At 29.7% G+C, this 20,196-nt stretch overlaps 1 protein-coding gene and 1 long non-coding RNA gene across 2 annotated transcripts in view; one reads left to right on the forward strand and one right to left on the reverse strand.

Moving 5' to 3' along the window:
* Positions 1-20,196, forward strand: part of LOC111420770 (fasciclin 1) — a 42,209-nt gene that overhangs the window by 3,404 nt on the left and 18,609 nt on the right. The window lies entirely within an intron of this gene.
* LOC139431479 (uncharacterized) lies at positions 13,216-18,233 on the reverse strand. The gene is made up of 2 exons (XR_011641609.1): positions 17,243-18,233; positions 13,216-17,156 (listed from the first exon to the last, which is right to left on the reverse strand). It is a non-coding gene; the product is annotated as an uncharacterized lncRNA (long non-coding RNA).

The following is a 20,196-nucleotide window of genomic DNA, read 5'->3' on the forward strand; positions in this document are numbered from 1 at the left end:
TACAGTAAAAAAAAAGGTTAGGTTAGAGTATGTAAAAGTTAAAATTTCGTAATCTATATTTAAAATCCTTTGATATGACACCAAACACGATTGGTTTATTTTAAAATAACCGATATGCGACTTTTTTAAGATGGCGTCTAAATTTTTTTAGGTTAATTTAGGTTATCTTGGCCATTTTTAATGATAACCCCCTCGTGTTTGTACTTATTTTAAAGGATTTTTCATTTCCTACACGATTTTATTAATAAAAACAATTTTTAGTATTAAATCTTTATTTTCATAGATTTACTTAAATAAAGAAACGTTAATAATGATATTTACTTTCTTTAACGTGGTTTAATAATAAAGTTTACCGAGTATACAGAGAATAGAGAGTCTTATCAACGCCCCCACAGCTTGACACACATATAACCACCTCGCCATTTAACGGCTGGATAAATAAAATAGAAGAGAAACAGGACCGTTTAGGGCGTAATTAGTTCCCCTATCTCGTTATCCATACGATGATTACGATGACGCATTGTATGAGTGTGACTCGGATCCTCTTTGGGTTTTATGAATCTTAATTGAACGACTGTAAGAAATTTTATTGTTTGGTGGCAATTTTTATTAACATTCATTAAAGAAGTCTTCAACTGTTAACCATAAGGGGATTCGATAATGAATTTATTAAATGTTTGAACAGGATATTACAATGTAGGTGGAACAAATCAAAACGTAAATTACGCCCCGGGATATTCACGGAATGATTTAATTCAGGTCTTCCCCCTCTCTCTCTAGGTTTTGCCCCAAAGGCATGCAACGCTGGACGTCTATTTGTTTTAGCAGGTCCCTCAATTCGATTTATTCCCTGCAAAATATGCAGGTATTCAGCCCTAGGGTGCTATAATTTCCGCATAAACTTTTAATGCCATTCTCAACCATTAATTTTTATTGATTAAAAATTGTTTTATTTTTCTTTATACAATTGTGTTTTGTTTGGTGTTCCGTTTACCGGTTGCCAGAAATAACTGTTACAACGTAATTATACTTCCTGGTTACCATATAAAAGAACCTCCCAAGCGTAAATCCGTCTAAAAGCTACGCGTAGATTTTCTACTTAAAATATCTCTCGTTTTAATGCGAAAGAAGAAAAATTCGCCTGTTTACCATTCGCGTTTTCTCGTTGTCGTGTAAACCATTTCTATTGATTTTCATGACGTCACCGAGGGCTATTTTCTGACATTTCCATAATTCAACGTCGACCTTCGGTTAAAAGATCAACCTCACGATTACGTGAGCTTCGATAAAAACCGGGTCATAATGTCACATTATGTACTATTTTTTTCTTTTCTGTAATAATTTTGAAACTTTTCCTTATTTTACTTGGGATTCGATTTCATTGCGTCAAACTCTGTAGTGACCTTCGACCTTTTCGGGTAACTCCGGGTTGCGTATACATATATCGATTTTCCAAGCTTCTCCCTTTTGTGTCAAGGTGAATGGGACAAATCTGGATTAGAATCAATTTTTCTTACTTGGAAAAGTAAATATATATTATTCTTATTAAATCATCACCTTTCTGAACCCCTCGGTATTAAAAGACAAAATTTTTATAAATCAGGGTCGCACAAAAGATTAATATCACGAACATAACTCATCATTATCCGGAACACTATAGAAAACAGATTAGGTTCACAAACTATTAACACAACCTTTGAAGCAACCCCTCTAACTGTTTTAAAAAGGGTTTGATTTTGAACCTTTCAGCTTTTCACTCTGTTGGTGCATGCATCTGACAGTATAAATAGGAATGCGTGAAAACTATAAACCGGGGGTAAATTCTCGCAGATTATCGGGGTGTGTAAGTGGTCCCCTTACATTGGGGTTAGTTTCGTATGAAGGGCGATGTCCTGTTTACCCTCAACGAGTAAACAGACCAGCGCTCGTTTTGTAAATAACAAATAAGCGTTTTAACCGTGAGAGAGCATAAATTAAGGTTTTTAAGCTGTGTTTGTTTACTTCTTCCCTTTTTTAAGATGATAGGTTGAATTATTGGAAGTCGGGTGATTTAAAACTTCCTTTACGTTTAAGGAAGGATAAAGTTTCCGGGTTCGAAAGTTTGTTTATGAATTCAAAACTGTTTCTGTAAATACCAGAAAACTGAACGGGAATGTTTTTAATGAAAAGTTTTGGAGTAAATTTCCGAGAATTGTTGAGATATCTTAGATTTAGAATCGATCCCGCTCTACAATGTAAGGTTGTTTCGTGTCGCTTCAGCAAAAAAAGGAAAAAGAGATAAAAAAAAATACCGAAAAGGGTCGAAACAACCAACTCTCTCTACGGTACGTGCTCACCCCAACATACATGATGTAAGGGTACGAAACAAGACTCAAGGGTAGACCTACAAAAAACTAAAAAGAAACACGTAAACCAGTATCACTACATAATTTACCCATCCCCCTTGTATAGTGACTCATTTCCGGTAATGTGCTCTCTAAAAAATTAATTTATATATATTTTCTGCCAACTATAAAAGCTACATTTTTTAATGTAATTCTGAAGCTCATGTATAAAACTAAAAAGCAAATATAAAAATAGGGGTTGAAAAAGATAAATGGGAGATCAGATTAAAAAGGAATGAGGTGTGGAAAAGAGTGAGATAAAAGTATTAGCACCAAAACGGCATTGTTATAACCCTGGAGTCGATCGAATGACTAGATTTCTTGGGTGTTAATCCTACAGCTCGCCAAGCTGATTGTTCGAGGCTTTTTTTTATTGTTACCATGGGGGGTTGCTTTGTGTTTGTATTGTATAAAGGCGTTACCCCGGGTTACTTAGCTTATTATTTCAGATCGGTTCTCCCTATTTTATTTCATTTTGATGCTATCATATCATACATATATATTATTTTGAATTAAAACTCTCCAACAAAATAAAAATTGTTTTAAACAAAAGTTATTTTAATATACTGGTACGAAAAATAATATTTTTAAGGTTATTTCATTAATAATTTGGAAAATCAAAAAATTTTTCGAATAATACTTGCTCAAATTTTAATTTTGAAGGAAAAATCTTAACAAAAATTTTTAATATTTCTATTAATTAAGGTTCTGTACTTTAATAACCTTAAATGTGTAAATTGGGCTTTTTTTTAAAAGTAGGTTTAATCAAAAATTGTTTCAAACAAAAGTTGCTTATATTTCAATTTAAAATCGATTATTTTAATTAAAAAAATTGATATCTCCTCTAGGTGGCGTTGTATATTGGCATGAAAAATAATATTTTTAAGGTTATTTCATTAATAATTTGTTAAATCAAAAAATTTTTCGAATAATACCTGCTTAAATTTTAATTTTGAAGGAAAAATCTTAATAAAGATTTTTAATATTTCTATTAATTAAGGTTCTGTACTTTAATAACCTTAAATGTGTAAATTGGGCTTTTTTTTTTAAAGTAGGTTTAATCAAAAATTGTTTCAAACAAAAGTTGTTTATATTTTAATTTAAAATCGATTATTTTAATTAAAAAAATTGATATCTCCTCTAGGTGGCGTTGTATACTGGTATGAAAAATAATATTTTTAAGGTTATTTCATTAATAATTTGGTAAATCAAAAATTTTTCGAATAATATTTGCTTAAATTTTAATTTTGAAGGAAAAATCTTAATAAAGATTTTTAATATTTCTATTCATTAAGGTTCTGTACTTTAATAACCTTAAATGTGTAAATTGGGCTTTTTTTTTTAAGTTGGTTTGATCAAAAATTGTTTCAAACAAAACTTGTTTATATTTCAATTTAAAATCGATTATTTTAATTAAAAAAATTGATATCTCCTCTAGGTGGCGTTGTATATTGGCATGAAAAATAATATTTGTAAGGTTATTTCATTAATAATTTGTTAAATCAAAAATTTTTTCGAATAATACTTGCTTAAATTTTAATTTTGAAGGAAAAATCTTAATAAAGATTTTTAATATTTCTATTAATTAAGGTTCTGTACTTTAATAACCTTAAATGTGTAAATTGGGCTTTTTTTTAAAAGTAGGTTTAATCAAAAATTGTTTCAAACAAAAGTTGTTTATATTTCAATTTAAAATCGATTATTTTAATGAAAAAAATTGATATCTCCTCTAGGTGGCGTTGTATGCTGGTATGAAAAATAATATTTTTAAGGTTATTTCATTAATAATTTGGTAAATCAAAAATTTTTTCGAATAATACTTGCTTAAATTTTAATTTTGAAGGAAAAATCTTAATAAAGATTTTTAATATTTCTATTAATTAAGGTTCTGTACTTTAATAACCTTAAATGTGTAAATTGTGCTTTTTTTTAAAAGTAGGTTTAATCAAAAATTGTTTCAAACAAAAGTTGTTTATCTTTCAATTTAAAATCGATTATTTTAATTCAAAAAATTGATATCTCCTCTAGGTGGCGTTGTATATTGGCATGAAAAATAATATTTTTAAGGTTATTTCATTAATAATTTGCTAAATCAAAAATTTTTTCGAATAATACTTGCTTAAATTTTAATTTTGAAGGAAAAATCTTAATAAAGATTTTTAATATCTCTATTAATTAAGGTTCTGTACTTTAATAACCTTAAATGTGTAAATTGGGCTTTTTTTTAAAAGTAGGTTTAATCAAAAATTGTTTCAAACAAAAGTTGTTTATATTTCAATTTAAAATCGATTATTTTAATTAAAAAAATTGATATCTCCTCTAGGTGGCGTTGTATACTGGTATGAAAAATAATATTTTTAAGGTTATTTCATTAATAATTTGGTAAATCAAAAATTTTTTCGAATAATACTTGCTTAACTTTTAATTTTGAAGGAAACATCTTAATAAAAATTTTTGATATCTCTATTAATTAAGGTTCTATACTTTAATAACCTTAAATGTGTAAATTGGGCTTTTTTTTTAAAGTAGGTTTAATCAAAAATTGTTTCAAACAAAAGTTGTTTATATTTCAATTTAAAATCGATTATTTTAATTAAAAAAATTGATATCTCCTCTAGGTGGCGTTGTATACTGGTATGAAAAATAATATTTTAAGGTTATTTCATTAATAATTTGTTAAATCAAAAAATTTTTCGAATAATACTTGCTTAAATTTTAATTTTGAAGGAAAAATCTTAATAAAAATTTTTGATATCTCTATTAATTAAGGTTCTGTACTTTAATAACCTTAAATGTGTAAATTGGGCTTTTTTTTTTAAAGTAGGTTTAATCAAAAATTGTTTCAAACAAAAGTTGTTTATATTTCAATTTAAAATCGATTATTTTAATTCAAAAAATTGATATCTCCTCTAGGTGGCGTTGTATACTGGTATAAAAAATAATATTTTTAAGGTTATTTCATTAATAATTTGGTAAATCAAAAATTTTTTCGAATAATACTTGCTTAAATTTTAATTTTGAAGGAAAAATCTTAATAAAGATTTTTAATATCTCTATTAATTAAGGTTCTGTACTTTAATAACCTTAAATGTGTAAATTGGGCTTTTTTTTTAAAGTAGGTTTAATCAAAAATTGTTTCAAACAAAAGTTGTTTATATTACAATTTAAAATCGATTATTTTAATTCAAAAAATTGATATCTCCTCTAGGTGGCGTTCTATACTGGTATGAAAAATAATATTTTTAAGGTTATTTCATTAATAATTTGGTAAATCAAAATTTTTTTCGAATAATACTTGCTTAAATTTTAATTTTGAAGGAAAAATCTTAATAAAGATTTTTAATATTTCTATTAATTAAGGTTCTGTACTTTAATAACCTTAAATGTGTAAATTGGGCTTTTTCTTTACAGTAGGTTTGATCAAAAATTGTTTCAAACAAAAGTTGTTTATATTTCAATTTAAAATCGATTATTTTAATTCAAAAAATTGATATCTCCTCTAGGTGACGTTGTATACTGGTATGAAAAATAATATTTTTAAGGTTATTTCATTAATAATTGGGTAAATCAAAAAATTTTTCGAATAATACTTGCTTAAATTTTAATTTTGAAGGAAAAATCTTAATAAAGATTTTTAATATTTCTATTCATTAAGGTTCTGTACTTTAATAACCTTAAATGTGTAAATTGGGCTTTTTTTTTAAAAGTAGGTTTAATCAAAAATTGTTTCAAACAAAAGTTGTTTATATTTCAATTTAAAATCGATTATTTTAATTAAAAAAATTGATATCTCCTCTAGGTGGCGTTGTATACTGGTATAAAAAATAATATTTTTAAGGTTATTTCATTAATAATTTGGTAAATCAAAAATTTTTCGAATAATACTTGCTTAAATTTTAATTTTGAAGGAAAAATCTTAATAAAGGTTTTTAATATTTCTATTAATTAAAGTTCTGTACTTTAATAACCTTAAATGTGTAAATTGGGCTTTTTTTTTAAAGTAGGTTTAATCAAAAATTGTTTCAAACAAAAGTTGTTTATATTACAATTTAAAATCGATTATTTTAATTCAAAAAATTGATATCTCCTCTAGGTGGCGTTCTATACTGGTATGAAAAATAATATTTTTAAGGTTATTTCATTAATAATTTGGTAAATCAAAATTTTTTTCGAATAATACTTGCTTAAATTTTAATTTTGAAGGAAAAATCTTAATAAAGATTTTTAATATTTCTATTAATTAAGGTTCTGTACTTTAATAACCTTAAATGTGTAAATTGGGCTTTATTAAAAAAAAGTTGGTTTGATCAAAAATTGTTTCAAACAAAAGTTGTTTATATTTCAATTTAAAATCGATTATTTTAATTCAAAAAATTGATATCTCCTCTAGGTGACGTTGTATACTGGTATGAAAAATAATATTTTTAAGGTTATTTCATTAATAATTGGGTAAATCAAAAAAATTTTCGAATAATACTTGCTTAAATTTTAATTTTGAAGGAAAAATCTTAATAAAGATTTTTAATATTTCTATTCATTAAGGTTCTGTACTTTAATAACCTTAAATGTGTAAATTGGGCTTTTTTTTTTAAAGTAGGTTTAATCAAAAATTGTTTCAAACAAAAGTTGTTTATATTTCAATTTAAAATCGATTATTTTAATTAAAAAAATTGATATCTCCTCTAGGTGGCGTTGTATACTGGTATAAAAAATAATATTTTTAAGGTTATTTCATTAATAATTTGGTAAATCAAAATTTTTTTCGAATAATACTTGCTTAAATTTTAATTTTGAAGGAAACATCTTAATAAAAAATTTTGATATCTCTATTAATTAAGGTTCTATACTTTAATAACCTTAAATGTGTAAATTGGGCTTTTTTTTAAAAGTAGGTTTAATCAAAAATTGTTTCAAACAAAAGTTGCTTATATTTCAATTTAAAATCGATTATTTTAATTAAAAAATTGATATCTCCTCTAGGTGGCGTTGTATACTGGTATGAAAAATAATATTTTTAAGGTTATTTCATTAATAATTTGTTAAATCAAAAAATTTTTCGAATAATACTTGGTTAAATTTTAATTTTGAAGGAAAAATCTTAATAAAGATTTTTAATATTTCTATTCATTAAGGTTCTGTACTTTAATAACCTTAAATGTGTAAATTGGGCTTTTTTTTTAAAAGTAGGTTTAATCAAAAATTGTTTCAAACAAAAGTTGTTTATATTTCAATTTAAAATCGATTATTTTAATAATAAAAATTGATATTACCACTAGCTAGCGTGGTATACTGGTAAAAAATAATATTTTTGAGGTTGCCTTTAATTATTGATTAAATCATTTTTAAGAACTGAAATAAGTTCTAAAACAAAATCATTGGAACAGGGATTCTAATTAGAAGTGGAAATTTCAGTTGAAGGTTAAACAAGCACTCGAGAAATCTTGATGAAACATATCTGCATTTACTTGCGCACAAATTACACTTCATTCCTGATATCTCTTCTTCCAATTTAGATAATCAAATTTTCTTCCGTTAGAATTCCTTAAAACCAAGAAAATAAACTCCGACGTTTCTTTTATTGCTGCGTAGAAAATGTAGACGTTTGATTTATATCCGGTAACGGCTGCAGCTTATTGCCTACAATTTAATTCCACAACAAAACGCTCTTTTCGCAAAACATTTTGAAGTTTCGATTCGTTGAAATAGTTAATGTTCGCAAATCGACGTGGCTCAAACAACTCGAAACGTCAAGGCGGAAACTGAATCCAAACGATCTACTTAATTATCATATTTGGTTGCAGTTTCGGTACGGAATTTGAATGCACGTGATATCTGGATAGTTTCCGAGTAGTTAGTTGAAGCGAGAGACTTCTCGGTCTAATCAGTAGCTTAGATCCGAGTCGAAACTATACAACTCCACGCTATAATTCGCGGTTTAGATTTCTTTACACTTCTGTAACGTTGCCCGAACTATAAGTTTCGCGAGATCTCGTTTATCCAACTTTACAGTTTCCTACATATTTCCTCATATAGCTCTCGTGGAAGTTACATCTGTCCAAATAATTGGAAAAGTAACTTTGTTAAACTATAAATCGTAATGTTTTTGGTAAATAAAAAAAAAGTTGACGTTAATATTAAATTGGAAGAGAGAGCCTCCAATTGAATTACAACTTGTAATAAACAGGAACCACGGTGATTGTGGTCTTGTATGGAACTCGAGTGACGTCGCTCAATGTCAGAGAAAGGAGGGGAGAAAAACATTGAGATAATTTTGTACTACATATTATTGACTGCATTTTTATTTATTTAAATTAAAACATCAATCAACTTTGTTTTAATCGTGCTTCCAATTTCCAATGTATTTTCCAAAGTTAATACAGCAGCTTAGTGTAGGGTCATTAGGTCGTTTATAGAACATGGGCGTGTCGTAAAGTCTTATTAAGTCCTGGTTAATTGAACGATGAGCCGCGACTCTTCCTCGATATATCGATCCAGTCAAGGCAACTTCCATCACCGCCTTTCTAACGACATTTTCGTTTTATAAATCGTCGTCATTTTTCGACGGAATTTCTCTCATCCGTGAGGTGTCTTATCTCTCTTATAGCACCATCCTCTCGAAATTATATAGGGTGATGGAATTTGCTTCTTGAAATTCTTCGTTATCGGGTACGACGAAAATTCCTTTTTACATTATTATCTTTGGGTAATAATTTAATTTATGGCCTAAATTAAATCGATTACTTATTATTTCAAAGGGTTAGTATTTGATGGGTATTAGAATTCCCTTTGAGGATTCCTCTAAATGGAGTCTCTATTTAATGTACAAAGGATTCAATCTAGATGTTGTATGGATAGGGGCAAGTGAACATTCTGGGACGGGTAGAAATGATGGTTTGAAACGTTCAAAGGGGCCATCTAATTAAATATTATTCAAAATGTTTATATATTTATTAGATTAGTAAATGGGGAGTTTTTATGAGGATGATCGATACGAAACGGGGGCGATGTCTCTTGCGTCGTTCCATCCCTACTAAAACGTGCCAGCTCCTTTTTTTCTCGTCCTTTCCGAAACTGTAGAGTCTCGAAACTCGAAATTTACTGCTGACACTTTAATAAAGACTCTGCATCGTGGTTTCTTTTATGGTCCATGTGATTTACGATGTATGTCGCTGTTATTACTCGGCGTAACGAGCCTGGAAGTGGAACCCAACAAGTGTATAACACAAAAAAAATCAATCCACATTATTTGAATTACAAAGAAATTGATGAAGAGTTAAATTTCACAATAACCATTAATTTTAGATGATTCAACGGCTTCCGATTATAATTAAAGAGGGGGGCTAACGTGAAATGATACTAAAACGTGTCATTGCACGTGTTCGTTGTAATAAAGGGAGAGAGAAATTTGATGCTTCTATTGTTTCGCCCCGGGTTTGTCTGGTGAAACCGGAAGCTGGTGTTATACTAAAAACATGTAGGAAGAAGAGAACATCAAGGGAAAGTGCTTATGATGCTTCCTCATTTTTAAATCGTTCTACTTCAAATAATCCTAATAGTACATGAACGAAGAATTTCTTTCATATAAGTACGAAGGCTTTCACGGCCGGTGTGAATTAAACTAAGATTAGAACTAAAACTAGGACTAACACTAGAAACTTTCGGGTTTTGCCGTCTTTTAATAAAAGGTTTGACGTTTCGGATGCCATGTTGCAACCTTCTTCAGAAACCGGTTCGAAGTGACGAGATCAAAAATCGATAACTATATGAGTGGATCAGAAGTAAAGTGAACCAAGTCCATTTAAGTTCGTTTCGAGAAAACGGACCGTTTGATTTCGATCCATTTACTAATTTTTTTGTAATAGGCAAGGAAATTTTTAAAGTTGATATTTTTTATAAATACGTATCTACACTATTGTTACTTAGGTGTTATTTAAAAGAAACTTCATTATTTTAGCTATACAACCGGTTAAAAGAAAGAAATGTGGACTTAGTTTACTTTTACTCTGATTTTTTTTTGCCGCAATTCGATCAAGTCCAACTATTAACCCATTTAGTCCCACTGGTGTAAAAACGCACTAGCGTTTTTAAAATTATTTTACAGCCATACATTTCCAAATTTAAAGGTGTTAGCTGTTTGTACGATATCAGTATAAGGTTGTTAGGCTATACATATCAAAATATTTCATAATTCTTGCTATTTAAACCATATTTACATCAATTCTTTTCTATTGAACATTTCTGTTCAAAGTATACAATGAAAATAAAACTATTTTTAGTGCATAAAATTCTTCAAAATTTTTTCATTTGCAAGTTTTTAGTGCATACTTTCCTCATATATATCTTGAAACGCGAAATAAAAATATGGATTCTGAAAATACGACTTGAAACATTAATGGTGCAAAAACGCACCATTGAGACGATGTATGAAGAGATATAAGGATTGCATCATCTTTCGTATTATTTGAAACCAGTTTAGACGCGTCTGTTAGGTGAATTTCCGAACGAATTTAGTCATTTATGGAATACTGCGTTAAGAGTGTGTTTTTGTGCAAAATGTCTCTGTTTCTCACAAAAAGGGAATTAGATGCTTCTCTAGAAGAAATTGTTAATGAACTGGAAATAGAGAAAAAGGGAGGTAATTCTTATATTATTTTGTTGTGGTTTAAAATTTATTTTTATTCGATATTGACTTTAGCCGTCGTGGATGCTGTTTATATTCCTCCTCCTGTTGACTACCTAACAGATGAGGAGTGTATAGACGACGAAAATTTAATGTCTATGAATTGTCCTCAGGACATAGACATCGCCGATACTTACGAGGTACAAGTACCCAATGCAGACAAATATAATTCCTCAGACGATGAGTTCCTCGCGGTGAAACAACGCCGTCTTATGAAGGAAAAAGAAAATAGATTTGATATAAAATGGAAAAAAAGTCAGATCGATTACACACACTTCGCATTATCAATCGAATCTTTAGATCATGATGTTCTTCGAGAAAAACTTGTGGAAAAGACGCCTTTGGAATTATTTTTTTTATATTTCGATGATGAAATGCTAAATTTAATTATTAACTTTTCTTTAAAATACGCACACGATAATAATCGACCAAAGTTTCGTTTATACAAAGAACAATTATTAAAATTTTTAGGTATTGTTTTACTTTCTGGATATCACACATTACCAACAATTCCTATGTTTTGGTCTAATGAAAAAGACAAAGGAGTCGAAATTGTCAAAAAAACCATGAGTCGTAATACATTTCAGAACATAAAACGAAACCTTCATTTATTAGATAACAGTCTATTAGATCCATCTGATAAATTTGCAAAAATACGACCATTCCTTCAGCTTATAAACAAAAAAAATTTACAATTTGGTGTTTTTAGTCACAATTTATCTATTGATGAACAAATGGTTCCATATTTTGGGCGCCATTCATGTAAAATGTTTATCAAAAGGAAACCGGTAAGATTCGGTTTCAAACTTTGGTGTTTATGTTCATCTGACGGATATTTATTTCATTTTGAACCTTACGCTGGAGCCGCAATGAAAACGGGAAAATCAAAATTAGGCTTGGGTGGTGAAGTAGTTATGCAATTACTCTCTGTAGTGAAAAATCCTCATGTTCATCGGATATTTTTTGACAATTTTTTTTCATCGTTTGATTTGTTTGTTGAATTGAAAAATAAAGTTTTTTTTGCTACCGGTACTGTACGCGATAACAGAACGAAAAATTGTCCGTTAGAAAACATAAAATGTACTTCAAAGAAGGAAAGGGGTTTTTTTGATACAGCTTATGATACCTGTTCAAAAATTTCTTTAGTACCATGGAATGATCACTCCGTTGTCACTGTAATTACTAACCATTTGAATGTGGAGCCAATACAATCAATTAAGAGGTACAACAGAAAGAAAAAAAAGGAAACACTAGTTAATCAACCTTATGCGGTATCAGAATATAATAAATTCATGGATGGTGTAGATTTACACGATAACGGAATAGCCAACTATAGAACAAGAGTATTAGGGAAGAAGTGGTGGTGGCCACTATTTATTAATTCATTGGATAGTGTCATAATAAACGCGTGGAAATTATATAATACTGTCAATAATACTAAAATGGCACAATTGGATTTTAAATCACATATTGCAGTTCGGCTAATGAAATATGAAAACGCAACACCTAATACTGAACGAAACACGAGGTCAAACAGAGAATTTCAATCTTCCAATGACCATTTAATAAAGAATCACGACTCTAAAGCTCGTAGAAGATGTAAAATATGCCATAAACATACTATACATATGTGTAGTAAGTGTAATGTTCATTTACATGTAGAGTGTTTTACGGACTATCACAATAAATCGTTATACTGTTAATCCCATTGGTGCGTTTTTGCACCAATTTTAGTTTAAATATTTTTTATATTAAACTTTATACTAAAGTTGGTATTTGTTAGTATAATGTTGTATTAGTATTATTATTTATTTACGACTAATTTATTACTTAGTTAATAAATGGTAATCAAAATTTTTGTGTGCTCTTGTTCACTTATCTTACCAGTGGTGCATTTTTGCACCATCTCATATCTCACAAACAATTTTTTGTTTCAAACACCTGTGTACATTTTTATACTCTTCATTCCATCTTATCTTAAGGAAAAGTATAAAAAATCAATTTTTTTAAACATAAAGCAGCTTGGGACTAAATGGGTTAATACGGTGTGAAAAAGTAATAACAATTTCTTTTATAGAAACATTTTTCTTAAGGAAAATGTAAGAAAAGTAGTACAGTTTATAAGAGTTAACCTCACAAAAGAAATTAAAATACTAGAAAAAACAACAATTTTATTCATAACGTATGTGCACAATCATTCATAAATAACGTCATATTGTTCGGTGTCATTACACTCCTCTGGAATTTCACGCGATCTAGTATTCGTTTGAACAGGTAATGACTTATAAAAGTTGTGGTAGATTGGAGGTATGAAAGGAAGTAATGAAATCATATCTTTTTTCTTAATATCAGTTATACAGCGCCTAGCGTTATACAGCGGTTATTGATGCCAACGAAGAAAGATTTCTACCATTTTTGTTGTTTCTTTTTATGTTAATTTTTATGAATGGAAGTAAGTTATCAGCTGTGTCCTTATAAAATATTGAAAATGGGTGTCCTCTTTTGAACTGAAGTCGTTGAATCTTCAACCAATTTACAGGTTCTTTGTTGGTATTTATTTTTCTATTAGTAATGTGCTCTAATAAATCTTTGGTTGACAAAAAATCGTTGAATTTAAGCTCAGTGGCCTTATATGGCGTTTTCTTTCTTGAGCTATTATATTATTGAGTGAGTGTTTACTATTTTTTTCTATGACACCAAAATCCGCGTCATTTGGCAGATAGGAATGCCCAGATATCATGAATATCACATTAATTGTCTTGGCTGCAGTAGACGCTTCATTGCACACCTTCAGTAATTGCACTGATAAATTAATATTTCGATTTTGCCCTCCGCAAGTGTCGCAGTATAAAGTTATTTCAGTACAATTTTTAGCGTTATTTTTTAAATGCTTGTAAAGCACTGTAGATTTTTCTTGCGAATCCCTGCCTCCCTCTGTTTCATTCCATACAAACATTTCAGGTGGTCCGGAATTAATTGGATGAACACCGCAATTATACATGTACAAATTTCGTTTATAATAAGCGACGGACGTGGTTAGTTTTGGAAATGCTAGAGCCTTCTGCAAGTCAAATGTACAAGCATAATAATTTTCTGAAACTTGTGAAGCCTCATTCTTCAACTCATTTCTAATTTTTTCTGCTTGAGACAAATGCATTTTTCTTTCAGTCTCTATTTTTGTTATAATAGATAGATCCTTTTCTGAAGCCAAAGCAATAATATTCCATTGGTCACATTTCTTGCATGTGTCTTTGTAGGGTATTTTAAAATGCAAATTATACTTTGTAGTGAAAACATTATAGTAATATTTTTCCTTACATGGAATTTTTCCTTCTAATTGACATTTGTCTACATACAACTCGTACATTTTCTTTATTGACAATTCGGAATTTAAATATTTCCTATTAGGATTGTGATGACGTGTGTAGTGGCTGGTAAATGCAGGGAATGACTCAATATGTGATCGGATTTCAGTTTGATCAATTTTGTTACTTGACGGATGCCTCCCACGTGAATCCAATACAGCATGTACCTCATGTTTTGTTAAGCACCTGTACACCCTACCCCAACTGAGGTTTATGATATTCAAAAAATATTTCTTACAAACTAAAGTGCTTTTATCTTTTAGATCGTGATAATATTCAAAAGTACGTGACCGAAAGCCTCTACTACATTTTGTTTCCAAGAATCTTCATCTCTTTCTCGCTTACGACCTATTTGCTTATATCTTTTCTTTCTACTGGTACTAGTGCAAGTAGAAGGTACATCATCAACAGCACTATTACATTCTTCTATATCTAACAGCGAAACTGACGAAATAACAGTTGATACTGTTTCTTTATTATTATTACCAAAATCTAAAATAGTATCTATAGTAGTTTTATTATGTTGGAAACGTGTGTATTACATAGTAAAATTTCGTTATAACGCTCCCGTTCATAAGTTTTCACGGTTTTATACGCTCTTATTCTGTGATCCCGGACCCAAATGATGATTTTCCACACAAAACTAATTCGTTATAACTTATAACGCTCCGAATTCCCGGTTATAATGCTTCGATGGAGATAATTGGAGATATTTGTTACCGTCTCTTTTTGAAAATAAACATATCTGTTGTGGTTTTCGGATTTTACAAAAGTAAACTTTTTGTTTAAACGGATAGAAATTTAAAAGTAAGTTTTAGCATCTTTATGATTTCTCAGTTATAGCGTTTTCCCGGTTATGGCGCTCTTTTTCTTATGTCTTTAGAAGAGTGTTATAACGAATTTTTACTGTTTATGTACATACCATTGTCAGAAAGACTTAAGTCTTCGAAATCTTTATTAGAACCTGTGTTCAAATCCATCACTAAATTAACCACACAAGAAATTCACATGAAGATTGCAATGACAGATTATATAAAGAGCTGTCAGCGACAGTTGAGAGTTCTGACTTAGCCCACTTTATCACAGAATCTTAAGCTACTTGGACTTGGTTCATTTTTTCAATGAAAAATGGTGCAAATCATTCAGTATTAAAGTGAACTAGCGTACATTGGTAACCTGATGAACTTAGTATTGAATAAGTCAGCACATAAAATTATAACTATTCAAACGAATCTAAGTATACTCTGAACTAAATTTTAGAAAAAAATAGACTTGGTTCACTTTCCTTCTGACCCACTCATATATAAGTCGGAAAAAACTAATTAATAATCAGTTAACGCTAATTACAAACTAATTAATAACTAATTGCGTCGCGTCCGGTGTGAGGCGGGAAGAGGTCTTCGTGTTCACCACCATCTTCCATGTTCTGCTAAGCTCCCAGCCATCCTCTCTGTTGACGTTATTTTTATGTCGGTGGATCTCTATGGCTTCTCTTGTTTGTTCGAAGTCTATTCGGTGCCCCTCTGCATGGCAATGTTCCGCAACCGCCGACTGGTGGATCTTCTTCAGCCTTACATCCCTCTCATGCTCCTTGATGCGGCAATCGACATTGCGTCCAATTTGGCCAACATAAACCTTCCCACAACTACACGATAGTCGATAGACTCCCGCTCCTTTTAATGGAGTTAGTTTGTCCTTGGCTATCGGGAGTGTGTTCTGACCGTGCCGTACCGCACTACGATGTCGTTCTTCTTGAGGTGCCTAGCAATTCGTTCCGTTACACCTGAAACATAGGGAAGACAGATAAATCCAAGTGATTTTGTACTTACCGTGTCCTCTTTCTGCTTTCGCTGCTTGATGGCCTGGTTGATGTCCCTCGAAGTGTATCCATTCTTCTGCAGCACGCCTCGTAGAAAGTGTTGCTCCTTCTTCAAGTTCTCTCCTTCACATAATCTCGCTGAAATAATGTACGGATCACGGACCTCTTCTGTTGGGGATGATGATGGGAACATGTCTGTAAATACCTGTTGGTATGGGTCTTCTTTCGGTATACACCAAGTTCTATATCTCCATTTGTCGTCCTGGTGACCAACACATCTAGGAAAGGTAGTTTTTTGGCAGTTTCTGTTTCTATGGTGAACTTAATCATAGGATGTTGAGAGTTCAAGTGATCCAAGTACTCTTGGAGCCGTTTTTGACCATATTGCCATATCACAAACGTGTCATCCACATATCGGAGCCATAGTTTTGGTTTCCACTGGCTCTTCTTCAAAGCGTCCTCTTCGAATAATTCCATGTAGAAATTAGCTATAACTGGCGATAGTGGAGAACCCATGGCTGCCCCTTCGAACTGCTCGTAAAGTTCTCCTTTCCAGCTGAAATATGTCGACGATAAGCAATACTCCACCAGATCTGGCACGTATCCTGGTAAACCCTCCGGAATGAGTTTTCGGCGAAGACCCTCTACAGCATCCTTAACTGGTACCCTAGTAAAAAGGGATTCCACATCGAAACTTACCAACATATCGCCAGCATCCAGCTTTACACCTTTTACCGATTCCACAAAATGTGTAGAATCCCTGACATACGATTCCGTGTTACCTGTAAAGGGAGACAGAATCTTTGCAAGATGTTTGGCCAGCTGGTATGTTGGGGAATTGATGGCGCTGACGATAGGGCGGAGGGGGACGTCTGGGAACAAACCTTTCTGCTGGAATTTCTTTCATGCTTGTTTTAATTAAAACCCAAGAAAGATAAAGACAAAAAAAAAGTTAAAATTAATATTTTTCTATCAATTCCGTTTTATTACTCACTGCAATTTCAAATTCGTCATCTAATTCGATGACTAAACCTAATTCCCCCTTGTGTGGTTAATTATTCAACAGGAAACGGACGCAAAAAATATACCCAGGTGACATCAACCCCTCACTTGTTTTGGTCGTAACACGAAGGGTAAATTCTCTAGAGGGAAATAATAAAATAACAAAAAAAAAAAATAGATAAAAAAACTATGCATCAAGTTTAAATCGATTTGTTACCCGATTCAATTCAACTCGCAGAACAAACTAATGCGAATTGGTTTGCTTTTTGCGCGTGGTTTTTCTTTTTTGAACAGCGAACGTACCGAATTCAGGTTCGGTTTTATCGCGAAGTATTCTAAAGTGGAAGTATTCAGATGGAAATCCCAAACCAATTTCCCTTAAGAGGGTGCACAGATTTTCCTTCTATCCCGCAAGACGCATTGGGAACGAATTTCTGAAATAATGGGTTTTCGAAAAGCAGCTTGCCAAAAATCGTTGATAAAACAAAAATAACATTTTTTCTTTAAAAATCTGTGAAAATTCGATTTATATGAATATTTTTATGATAATTTCAGAAATCATTAACAAAACCATAATCTTTTCAATGAACCTAACCGTTTTTTTAAATTTCTTTTAGTTATTGAGAAAAAAATTTGCGAAGTTGGCCGAAATTTTTGTTGATTTTTGATAATTACAATTTTGTACGATTTTGTTTAAAAATCTATGAAAAATTGATTTGTATAAATATTTTTATGCCAATTTCAGAAATCATTAACAAAACCATAATCTTTTCAATGAAATTAACCGTTTTTCAAAATTGCTTTTAGTTCTTGAGAAAAAAATTTGCGAAGTTGACCGAAATTTTTGTTGATTTTTGATAATTACAATTTTGTTTAAAAATCTATGAAAAATCGATTTGTATGAATATTTTTATGGCAATTTCGAAAATGATTAACAAAGCCATAATCTTTTTAATGAAATTAACCGTTTTTTAAAATTTCTTTTAGTTCTTGAGAAAAAAATTTGCGAAGTTGACCGAAATTTTTGTTGATTTTTAATAATTACAATTTTATACGATTTTGTTTAAAAATCTATGAAAAATCGATATGAATGAATATTTTTATGCCAATTTCAAGAATCATTAAGAAAACCATAATCTTTTCAATGAATCTAACCGTTTTTTAAAATTTCTTTTAGTTCTTGAGAAAAAAATTTGCTAAGTTGACCGAAATTTAATCGATTTTTAATAATTACAATATTGTACGATTTTGTTTAAAAATCTATGAAAAATTGATTTGTATAAATATTTTTATGCCAATTTCAAAAATCATTAACAAAACCATAATCTTTTCAATGAACCTAACCGTTTTTTCAAATTACTTTTAGTTCTTGAGAAAAAAATTTGCCAAGTTGACCAAAATTTTTGATGATCTTTCAGAAATACAATTTTGTACGATTTTGTTTAAAAATCTATGAAAAATTGATTTGTATGAATATTTTTATGGCAATTTCGGAAATGATAAACAAAGCCATAATCTTTTTAATGAAATTAACCGTTTTTTCAAATTACTTTTAGTTCTTGAGAAAAAAATTTGACAAGTTGACTAAAATTTTTGTTGATCTTTAAGAACTACAATTTTGTACGATTTTGTTTAAAAATCTATGAAAAATTGATTTGTATAAATATTTTTATGCCAATTTCAAAAATCATTAACAAAACCATAATCTTTTCAATGAACCTAAAAGTTTTTTAAAATTTCTTTTAGTTCTTGAGAAAAAAATTTGCGAAGTTGACCGAAATTTTTGTTGATTTTTGATAATTACAATTTTGTACGATTTTGTTTAAAAATCTATGAAAAATCGATATGAATGAATATTTTTATGCCAATTTCAAGAATCATTAAGAAAACCATAATCTTTTCAATGACCCTAACCGTTTTTTAAAATTTCTTTTAGTTCTTGAGAGAAAAATTTGACAAGTTGACCAAAATTTTTGATGACTTTTGAGAAATATAATTTTGTACGATTTTGTTTAAAAATCTATGAAAAATTGATTTGTATGAATATTTTTATGGCAATTTCGGAAATGATTAATAAAGCCATAATCTTTTTAATAAAATTAACCGTTTTTTCAAATTACTTTTAGTTCTTGAGAAAAAAATTTGCCAAGTTGAACAAAATTTTTGATGACTTTTGAGAAATACAATTTTGTACGATTTTGTTTAAAAATCTATGAAAAATCGATATGAATGAATATTTTTATGCCAATTTCAAGAATCATTAAGAAAACCATAATCTTTTCAATGAACCTAACCGTTTTTTAAAATTTCTTTTAGTTCTTGAGAAAAAAATTTGCGAAGTTGACCGAAATTTTTGTTGATTTTTAATAATTACAATTTTGTATGATTTTGTTTAAAAATCTATGAAAAATCGGTTTGTATAAATATTTTTATGCCAATTTCAGAAATCATTAACAAAACCATAATATTTTCAATGAACCTAACCGTTTTTTAAAATTTCTTTTAGTTCTTGAGAAAAAAATTTGCCAAGTTGACCAAAATTTTTGATGACTTTTGAGAAATACAATTTTGTACGATTTTGTTTAAAAATTTATGAAAAATCGGTTTGTATAAATATTTTTATGCCAATTTCAGAAATCATTAACAAAACCATAATCTTTTCAATGAACCTAACCGTTTTTTAAAATTTCTTTCAGTTCTTGAGAAAAAAATTTGCCAAGTTGACCAAAATTTTTGATGTCTTTTGAGAAATACAATTTTGTACGATTTTGTTTAAAAATCTATGAAAAATCGATTTGAATGAATATTTTTATGCCAATTTCAGAAATTATTAACAAAACCATAATCTTTTCAATGAACCTAACCGTTTTTTAAAATTTCTTTTAGTTCTTGAGAAAAAAATTTGCGAAGTTGACCGAAATTTTTGATAATTACAATTTTGTACGA

The sequence above is a fragment of the Onthophagus taurus genome, chromosome 10 (genome assembly GCF_036711975.1).
Source record: "Onthophagus taurus isolate NC chromosome 10, IU_Otau_3.0, whole genome shotgun sequence".
Lineage (NCBI taxonomy): Eukaryota > Metazoa > Arthropoda > Insecta > Coleoptera > Scarabaeidae > Onthophagus > Onthophagus taurus.